Source organism: Lissotriton vulgaris, chromosome 3_1 (assembly GCF_964263255.1).
Source record: "Lissotriton vulgaris chromosome 3_1, aLisVul1.2, whole genome shotgun sequence".
NCBI lineage: Eukaryota > Metazoa > Chordata > Amphibia > Caudata > Salamandridae > Lissotriton > Lissotriton vulgaris.
In genome coordinates this window covers 1,198,635,521-1,198,645,152 of record NC_141689.1, presented here as the reverse complement: position 1 = coordinate 1,198,645,152, position 9,632 = coordinate 1,198,635,521, and the positions used below count along the sequence as shown (strand labels likewise).

Below are 9,632 nucleotides of genomic sequence, written 5' to 3'. Positions count from 1 at the left end.
TATTTCTCTCCTGTTACCCCTGCTGCCTTGCCTCCGGGATGTCAGGCTGAATAGCTGTGTGCTCTGTTTTGAATAAAGGTTTTCAAAAATTAAAAAAAAACAAAAAAAACACATTTTGGAAAAACAGCTGTTCCCGAAAAGCCACAAGATAGATCCAACCTGGTAGTGGGCAAAAGCAACTTCGAACCACTGCAGCTGCACAACCGTCCGGATTGCTATAACTACGAACCATTGCCTTCTTCCTTTCCTAATTGCAACAGAAATTATTATAATGATGGTTGCTTAAATCAAGCTGATATATCTGGGGCTTTCCCTCCCTTGCAGCTGAGAAGATCATGTGGCAAACATCACCCAGCACCATTGAGGGAGATGTTACCCACCTCTTCCCTCAAATCTATTTATATGACCCAGGTACCTAAGCTGAAGCCAGACTATTATGAGGACATCGATGCCATGCTCAATAAAGTAATCCACTGGCTGAGGACTGAATGGAAATGTCTCCCTGTGGTAAGAGCCAACATTGTACATGCCAAAAGGTACGCACTCAACCAAACAGCATATGACTACATACAAGTCATATTAAAGCCAACATCTTTGGCGACAAGTCTTATTATTTTAGAATTGCACACCTCCGACCTTAAGGGGAATAAACAACTGCGAATGAGATTGAAGGCATCCCCCCACCTGCTGAGACCCCAAGGGAGCCTGTACTTGATCGAACAAATCTGGAAGAGATTGATTGACTAATGTGTAACCCTCTAATGAATCCTTGTAAGCCTCTTCAATCGGCACCTGGCAAAACATCTGTTCTAATCCCAAAAGTATTGGAAATTGTTTATAAGCCGGGGGACAATGAAGGGTTTAACACAATTGTCATTTAGGCAAATAAACCATTTATCAATCATGTTATAGATAACAATTCTGAACTCAAGGATAGTGTTGAGTCAGCTAGAACCAACATACTTTATCCAACAAGGAGCTGTGACACTATCACTGAGTGCAAGGATTGTGCTAGGATGATTAGAGCTGATACATTGAGTCTCCCAGGGAAAGGCAATTTTAACCCATGAGAGAAGACTGGCTCAAACGCAATACCAATGTTTCCTCCAGATAGTGGGTGCAGTGGATTAAATCACTCTTCACCCACTGTTAGACTACTATGTTGGAACGTAGTCGGGTTGGGGCACAAACTGATCAACCTAAAATGGTGGTTCTATATATCAGAATACAATATCTGTTTATTTAAAGAAACCTTGGCAACAGAGAAGGTAATTATAAATGGGTACACTTCACTCAGCGTAGATGCAAAACCACCTGAGTAATTTTGGAGAGCGATTGGTGGACTTATGATTTTAATCAGAAAGGGGTGCATAAGTACACACACAAATGACCATTGATAGCCCCGGGGGGGGTCATTGTCACCTTTTCAACATAATTTAATATAGCCATTTTTAACAAGCTGAGACAAAAACGGTTGTAGAAGGAGATTGTAATACTTCATTTGAATCTTCTGACAATGTAAATGAGATCACAAGACTGGAAGACGAAATATGGGGCCTTCCCTCCCTATTAGGTGAGCCACAGGAAAAACACTCTCCAACCTCGCATTGCAACTAGCATCATTAACAATCAGCAGGGGGCTTAGAGCATGCAACGGATGCCCTGTTTCCGATCCCAACAGAACAGTAACATTTAAAAGAGGGAATTGCACTAGTGTAATTGTTACGTACTTGTTGATTTGAGATTATGGCCACTCTTGGTTGATAAGTCAGCTGCAATGAGCCTTGATAGTGAAAATAACTCTCTAGAACTGACTCTGGGGTGTGACCTGTTGAGGCAAGAAAATAATATTTGTATAACTATAGTACCTGCTCCCCTTGTAACAAATAATCACCAATATGTCTCATGGACAAATGTGAAGTCCAACCAAAAATTACATAGGCAAATCTATAGACTTGTTGTAAACCATTTGGAGGAATATGTGGGACTTAGTGAGGGTGAAATCCCAATTTTTAATATATATGCTAGCATATTTGAAGAGATGAGAATGGTCTTTTACAAAGATGTCCGAGTGTGAAATCTAACCTCGCTAAGGAAGAAAGATGGTTTCACCAAGCTTGTAAAATAGCAAAAACATTGCTAAGAAAGGCTGTAATTGAGGGTGGCCAGGCTAGGATTAGTGAAGCAAGATCCACCTATAGGGGAGTTCTGATTGAGGCAAAGAGGAGTTCGGATACCAATTTATGGCGGAAAATCCTGGACACCAGCAAGATTAATGACATCAAAATATTCTGGCACCTTGTGGCTAAAAAAAAAAGGCAGATGAGCTTAAACCACATATTTATAACATCTTACCTGATAAATGGGTGTCTCACTTCTCTACCCTTTTTGAGCCTAGGGATCTGCACAATTTAAGCAGTAGTATTGATAATTCTGATGTCTCAATATCCTTGGATCTCTCCGCTCCCATCATATTTAGTCTTGATGAACTAGTAGAGCAATTGATTCTGTAAAACCTGCTAAAGCTCCTGGCCCGACAAAATTCTAGGAGATTTATATAAATCTGAACCCCTGATTTGGTCTGTATATCTAAACCTACTGTCCAACGCAATAGCAGCGGGGTTACGGTACTGGATTCAAGGCTTGGGGCTGAAATTGTATCAATCTATAAAAAGGGTGATGCAAGTGATCCATCAAATTATAGGCCAATTAACCTATTGACAACACTCAAAAAATCTTTGCCAAACAGATTTTGGAATGGCACCTTGATTGGGTGAATACAACTGCAATATTGTCCACCCTCCAGGCTGGTTTTAGAGCGAAGGCTAGCACAATAGCTCAGATTTCTAGATTTACTATTTTATACTGGAAATTTGTTCTTTTACAGAACCAAAAACTTTATGTCGCATTTATTGATCTTAGAGCATCCTTCTATCTTATCCCACGGCAAGGATTATGGCAAACCTTGATGTAAATGGTGGTCCCTGGCAACCTAGTACATTTAATGAATAAACTACATACAAATAATGATGCCCAAGTCTGTTGGGGGCCCAATGGAGAATTAACAGATCGTATCCCTATTGAGAGAGGAGTCCACCAAGGCTGTGTTTTAGCACCTACCTTATTCTCTATATATATTAATGATGTAGTAGTATTCCTAGATCAATGTAGGAATGATTCACTGGCCCTGAACGGTAAGAATATTCCCATTCTTTTATTTGCCAATGACTCCCTCTTGATCTCCAAAACACCAATGCGACTCTAGATTTTAATCAACAAGATTTTAAGTTTTTGTAACTCTAGAGGCTTAGATCTGAATGTGAATAAATCTAAGTATATGGTTTTTGAGAAGACCAAAAAGAAATGCCGTACTGTTAGTGCAGGTAGTGAGATCCTCGAAAGAGTACATCATTTTGACTATCTGGGAGTTAGACTAAAGGATAACCTTAGATGGACAAGCCAAATGAAGAAAAGCATGTTAACAAGTGAGCACAGATCCAATGTCCTCGTAAGGTTATACAAGCGAACAACATCACGTAGTCTCACTTACCCTCAAAAGTTATTGAGTACCACTCCAGGGTGCAGCGCTATATAGGGCCGAGATCTGGGGCTATGCTGACCCTCACTTGCTGACATCAGAGGAAAATAACTTGATTAGGAAACTGCTAGCTCTGCCATCTTGTTCACCTCTCATCCCCATGTTCTTTGACGAAGGAATAAAAAGAGTTGCGGATCTGGTTGCTTTAAAAACTATAATTTACTGGGTTTGACTCTGGACCACACCTGAACTCGCAGTTTACAGAGATTCCCTAATGAATTTATTAAAACTCCCAGGAGCAAGGCTTATATCATGGGTTAAATTTATTTCAGGCTGGCTGGGTAAACTTGGTATGCAAAGTTACTGGGATGATCCAACTGTGATCCGAAAAAACAACCTTAAGGTGATAAAAGCTCACTATTTGCCTAAACACTTATCTGCATGTCCGCAATCCTTTTCATGACTGGGTCCCCACCATAAAAAGGGTGGTAGAAATGCAGGTTGTGATACGCTCAGAGGTACGGGCTTTGGCACCGCAATCATATTCAGGCCCTTTTCAGACCACCACCACAGCAGATCTTGGTAGAGGCTGCTCACTTGTGGCATTCCCACTGCCACACTCGTAATATGGCGGACTTGTGGTGGTGGTGAGACCGCAACTCTGAGTGCGGTGGTCCCAGGACTGCTGTACTCATAATAATACCCTTAATATATTTGAATTTGGGTTCTTTACTATCCAAGATCATGCTACCTAAATGACCCAGATTGTCAAAAGCGAAAATTCGAACATTGGAGGAAGCACTCCCAAAACCGAGTTGTTCAAAAATAAAAGTCCAGTAAAGTATCCAGTTTTACTGGGTTCTACGATTTTGGGATTCAAGAATTAGACCAGAGTCTATTTTTCTTATGAAGGATAAAAATGTTTTTGAAGAGGAACATCGTTAAATTAGTTGCCTGTCTTGATCAATAAACTACTACTACGACTACTACTACTAATAAGGGACAAATAAAAAGCACCATGACAAGAATACAGTGAGTTTGAATTGTTTTAGGACTACTCTAGTGGGACCTATGAGAGGAGTCTGAGTATTATGTGCACAGAAAAGATTACTTGTATGGGCAGATGGAGGCTGCATTGGTGCTAAGGAACTCTGGGAGAAGAGGGATTTTTCTTTCAATCTTACTCCAGGTGTAACCCATCTCCTTGCAGTGAGCCTCAAGATCTCAGCGCAGGGTGTTTCTTGGCTTTCCTCTTTTCCTTTTCCATTGAGTGTCCCAGTTCAGGGCTTGCCTGATGGCATTTGAGGCGGATTTGTGGAGGGTTTAACTTACCAGCCCTTGCCTCTTTTCATGATTTCTTCATCAGCAGGGAGTTGGAAAGTCTTCTGCCATAGGTCTTTGCTGCTGATGGTGTGAGACCAGCAGATTTTGAGGATTTTCCTCAGATAGATGTTGTTGAATATATTTGGACTTTGTTGGCGGTGGACACTGTTATCCTCCAAGTTTCTGCTCCATACAGAAGGACCTATTTTACATTGGTGTTAAAAAGCCTGTTCTTGGTTTGAAGGGTTAGGTCCTTGGAGCTCCAGAGCTTCTTTAGCTGAATGAACGCAGCCCTTGCTTTGCTGATTCTTGCCTTGACATCGGCATCTGTGCCACCTTGCTTCTCTATGGCACTGCCCAGGTAGAAGAAGGCCTCACCCCTTTCAGTGCATTGCTTGTAAGAGTGACTGCAGTTGTGCTGGTCTTGTTAGCCTTCAGGATCTGGGGTTTGTTCTCTGGGGCTGTTGAGGCCACGTTGTGCTGATAAGGCTGCCACATGTCAGTCAGGCATCTCCAGATGGGTATGGGAGAGTAAGGCCGGGTCATCTGCAAAGTCCCGGTCATTAAGCTGCATCCAAGCTGTCCACTGAATCCCATTTCTTCTCCTTGCTTTGGATGTCTTTATGATCCAGTCTATGGCCAGCAGGAAGAGAAATGGAGAGAGCAAAGAACCCTGGTAGACTCCAATCCTCACTTAAAAGGCTTCTGTGAGTTGTCCTCCATGGACTATCTTGCTGGTTATTCCATTCTAAGAGCTCCTGATGATTCCTATAAGTTTATCTGTACTCCGTAGTCGCAGAGGTTTCGAAAGATTCTTCTGTCCATGCTGTCAAATGACTTTTCATAGTTGATGACATTTACATAGAGGGGGAGTTCCATTCCATTGACGGCTCAACGATTATGTGCCATGTTGCAATCTTGCCTGTGCAGGATCTATCCTGGCAGAAGCCAGCTTGCTGGTCTCAAAATTGAGTGTTGATTTGTTACTTGTTCACGATTTTGAAAACATTGCCTTGGGTTGATAGAAGAGTTATCCCTTTGTAGTTTGTGCAGCACCTTAGGCCACCTTTTTTGGGTATCATGATGAAATATCCCTCTTTCCAGTCTGATGACACACTTTCCTCTTCCCAAACCCTTCCAGACATAAGGTAGAGCATGTCTATTGATGTTTCAATGACTGCCTTCAGTGCTTCTGAAGGAATGGCATCAGTTCCTGCTGACCTCCCAGTTCTCAGGTGTTTGATGGCTTGCTGTATTTCTTCCTTTGTTGGTCTGCTGCAGTCGATTGGCAAGTCCTTGTCTGCTGTTTGTATGTTTGTTGGAGACTGCAGCATAGGCTGGTTACGCAGTTCTTTAAAGTGCTTCACCCATTTTCATTGTTGGCCTTCATTACCCATGATTGTCTTCCCAGCTTTATCTTTACCAATTCATATGGCTTGCTGTCTCTTCACTTCATTTCTCTGCATGTTTGAGGAGGGTAGTGTTATATCACTTGTGTTGGTTTGTTAGTTCCATCCATGCTTTTTCAGCTGAACTTTAGCCTGTCCACGTCAGGGTGATAGTATGACGCCACATCCGCTCCTTTTATCACTCCTCTCACATCCTGCAGGAATGGTCTGGTGACACCCACATTGTCTTGTGTATTCTTTTGTGTGGGAATACACTACCACCTATCACCAGACTGTTCAGTGCACAGAGATGTGCAAGCCTTTCACTATTCTTATTCATGTCTCCCAAGGCCATGGCTGCCCATGACGTGTTTGTACTGAGAGCGTGCAGATGCATGATGTATAATCTCTATAAGGGAGTTAGCAATAATAAAACAGTTCAACTTTTGTGAAGCACCTTTGGCCACACAATAAGGACCAGGAATCAGAGGCTGGGGTTAAGTAGTTTTATTGCCAATTAATAATCAGACAAATATATATGCATATTATGAGAATAATAAAAAGATACAGAATAACAGCTATCAAACTGAAATATCACAATTGCTTCACTCTCAGTAGAATAAGATATGAAATAATTGCTGCCACAGCAATACAAAAACTGAGAAATAGGAATACGTGTTCCTTAAAGAAACTCTGAATCTTGCTCCTAAACATGAATATGTTTTAAAGTCATCTAATCAAGTCTGTAAGGGCCAGATGTAGGTGGCCAAATACCGAGCGCTAATGCTGAAATTCACAGAATTTCTGCGTTTGCACCTGGTATTTGACTGAGAGCAATGTAGGTGAGTTTAAACCTACTAGCAAAACAAGGAATCGGAAAATTGTAATTCCCTCTTTTGCTCTTGCATTTAAGGAATTGGTAATTGCGATTCCTTAAATGCAATGTAAGTAGCACAAAAGAAAGTGCACTTTAGCCTTCAGGAATTGCTAATTACCACCAACTTCAAGTTGGTTTTAATTAGCAATTTCCTTTAAAAAAGCACTTTTTTGCTTTTTTTTAAAGTGCCATGTGGCACACATTAATTCCCTTAGGGCATTTATGTGTGCCACATGTGCACACATGCACATTTCAGTGGTGCAACAAGGTGTCCTTTTGACACCCTGGCACCCTTGAAATAGTTCCTGCTATTTGCTATTCTTTAATAGCGAATCGCAAATAGTGAATATCTTCCCATTTATTCCGATGGGCCTCCCAGCCCATAGGAATGAATGGGTAGGTAATGGTATTCCTTATTAGCGAACTTCAATTTGCAATTCGTTATTAAGGAATTTAAAGGAATCAGTAATATTTTAGCAATTCCTACCTACATTCAATTTAGCGAGTCTTTAATAGCGATTCGGTAAATTCACCTACATATGGCCCTAACTTTAGAATAAGTATGGTTCATAGAATAGGGTCTCAAGGTAATTCAGAAGTGCAAGAAGGCATCAGCATAGTAAAGACTCCAGTAGAAGTTTTCCAGAATTGGAAAAAGTTTTCAACAGGAAGCCTCAAACTTGTAAGAATAAAGGAAGTAGAAAGGTCTGTACCCCTCAAAGTCTAAGGGACTCTGCGCTAACTTCTAACCGAGTGAACACTAAAACCAAAAAAACATCTGCAACAATCATATCACTTCCTACACCACAGAAACCAATCATTTCACTTCTCTTGGAATGCATTTGCAACATTACTTGAATTTCTCTTCCCACAGAACATGGACAGTTATTCCAACCTTGAACATTTTCCAGTTCCTAATGCTCTATGAAGGTGAGGCTTTATCTGTTCTTTAGGTCTTTACATTTCCTGCCAAAATGTCTCTTCTAGACGACAGTACGCCTGTCTCTAGCTAATGAACTCATGAAAACGCACCTGCAAAGGAAAAGAGCAAACTGGCAAAGCAAAATACATTTTAGTTAAGGTCTGTAGCCAGGGTAACTTTAATTAAACATTTAAATGAGCACTTCAAAATACATGGTTATATTTGTTTACATGTAACTCAAGAACAAATGCAAATATGAGTAAAACCATACATGATTACACATTCAAAGGTAACTCTCAGAATCAATGCAAATGTGACTTAAAATGTAAATATGCACACATTTATAAAATTCTAGTTTCTACAATAGATACATTTTATTAATGCGTTTAAATAGTCACGCATGTTAATTAAGTTATTGCACACAGTAAATATAGAATCATTTGTAGGTTCATAAGGGCATTTCTGTGACTTGTAAGGGTGGAGTCTAAATTGTGCTAGTCCAGTACCCAGTGTTGTCACTTCCAATCTTGGCAATGAGGTCCACTATTAGTATGGTGATATCTCTCTCAAGGCATTTCTCCAGTATAGACTGGAGTATGTTGTAAAACTGTTATTTTTCCACTTCTTTTCTGTTATTTGAAGGTGCATAGCTCTGGATCATTCGAGTTGATCCTCTTTTTCGTTGTACACAAGGTTGCTGTGATGATTCTGGGATCATGTGCTTCCCATCCAAGCAGAGCTCAGTTGGCTTCTGGCATTTGCATCAGTGCTACTCCCTGAGTATGTGGGGCGTTCTCTTTCTCGTGTGAAGAATGGAGCAGCATTCCTCCTGGAGCCAGTCTTTTCTGTCCAGACTGTGCCCTCTGGTTTCATTGATGCCAAGCAAGGCAAGGTTTTTGTTTTATCTTCTCTGCCACTTGGGCTATCTTGCCTGTCTCATACATGGCCCTCATATTCCATATCTCGATAGTGATGGTTTTCAGCTAAAGCAGGTGAATCGGCTTTGTGGCTTCCGGGGATCTTTGGTTTTTACCACTAGTCATTATAGCTCTCTGTGAAGGAGAATCCTCTCTTCCCAACGCCGGGATTTCTTTGGGTCTTTTAGTTGCCATTACTGTAGCTAGGATTTTTTAAATGTTGGAGTAGCTAATCCCATGCATAACCCTCCTCCTTTTACAGCTGAGTTTGGGACTGGCCATGGTAGAGTCTGCTTGATGGCTATTCAAAATGTCTTGTGATGCTGTAATAAGCAGTGTCTGCTTGACAATTGTTTAAAACAACTTGCAATGCTGAAAAAAATGTGTTGTACATAATATCTTAAGAATGTAGTATTTTTCCTATTACACCAAGGCCCAGATTTACAAAATGATCATGCAGCGCATTGCAGCAGCCGCAAATGGTGCACTGCGTAAAAAGTAGAGCGCCACATTTACAGAAATATGGCACTCACCTCCCCTCTCTCCCACCACTGGCGCAGAAATGTGCTGCCAAGCGCCACACACGAACCATTACACCATAGTGCAGGGGTGTCTGCGTGAGTCTAGCATAGGTTTTGTACTGGAAGGTACACTTCCAGTACGAAAT

The 9,632-nt window shown here is 41.1% G+C and overlaps 1 pseudogene; it reads right to left on the bottom strand.

Moving 5' to 3' along the window:
- Window positions 1-8,532: 8,532 nt before the first annotated feature.
- On the bottom strand, window positions 8,533-9,160 carry LOC147727642 (uncharacterized; annotated as a pseudogene).
- Between the last annotated feature and the right edge of the window lie 472 nt (window positions 9,161-9,632).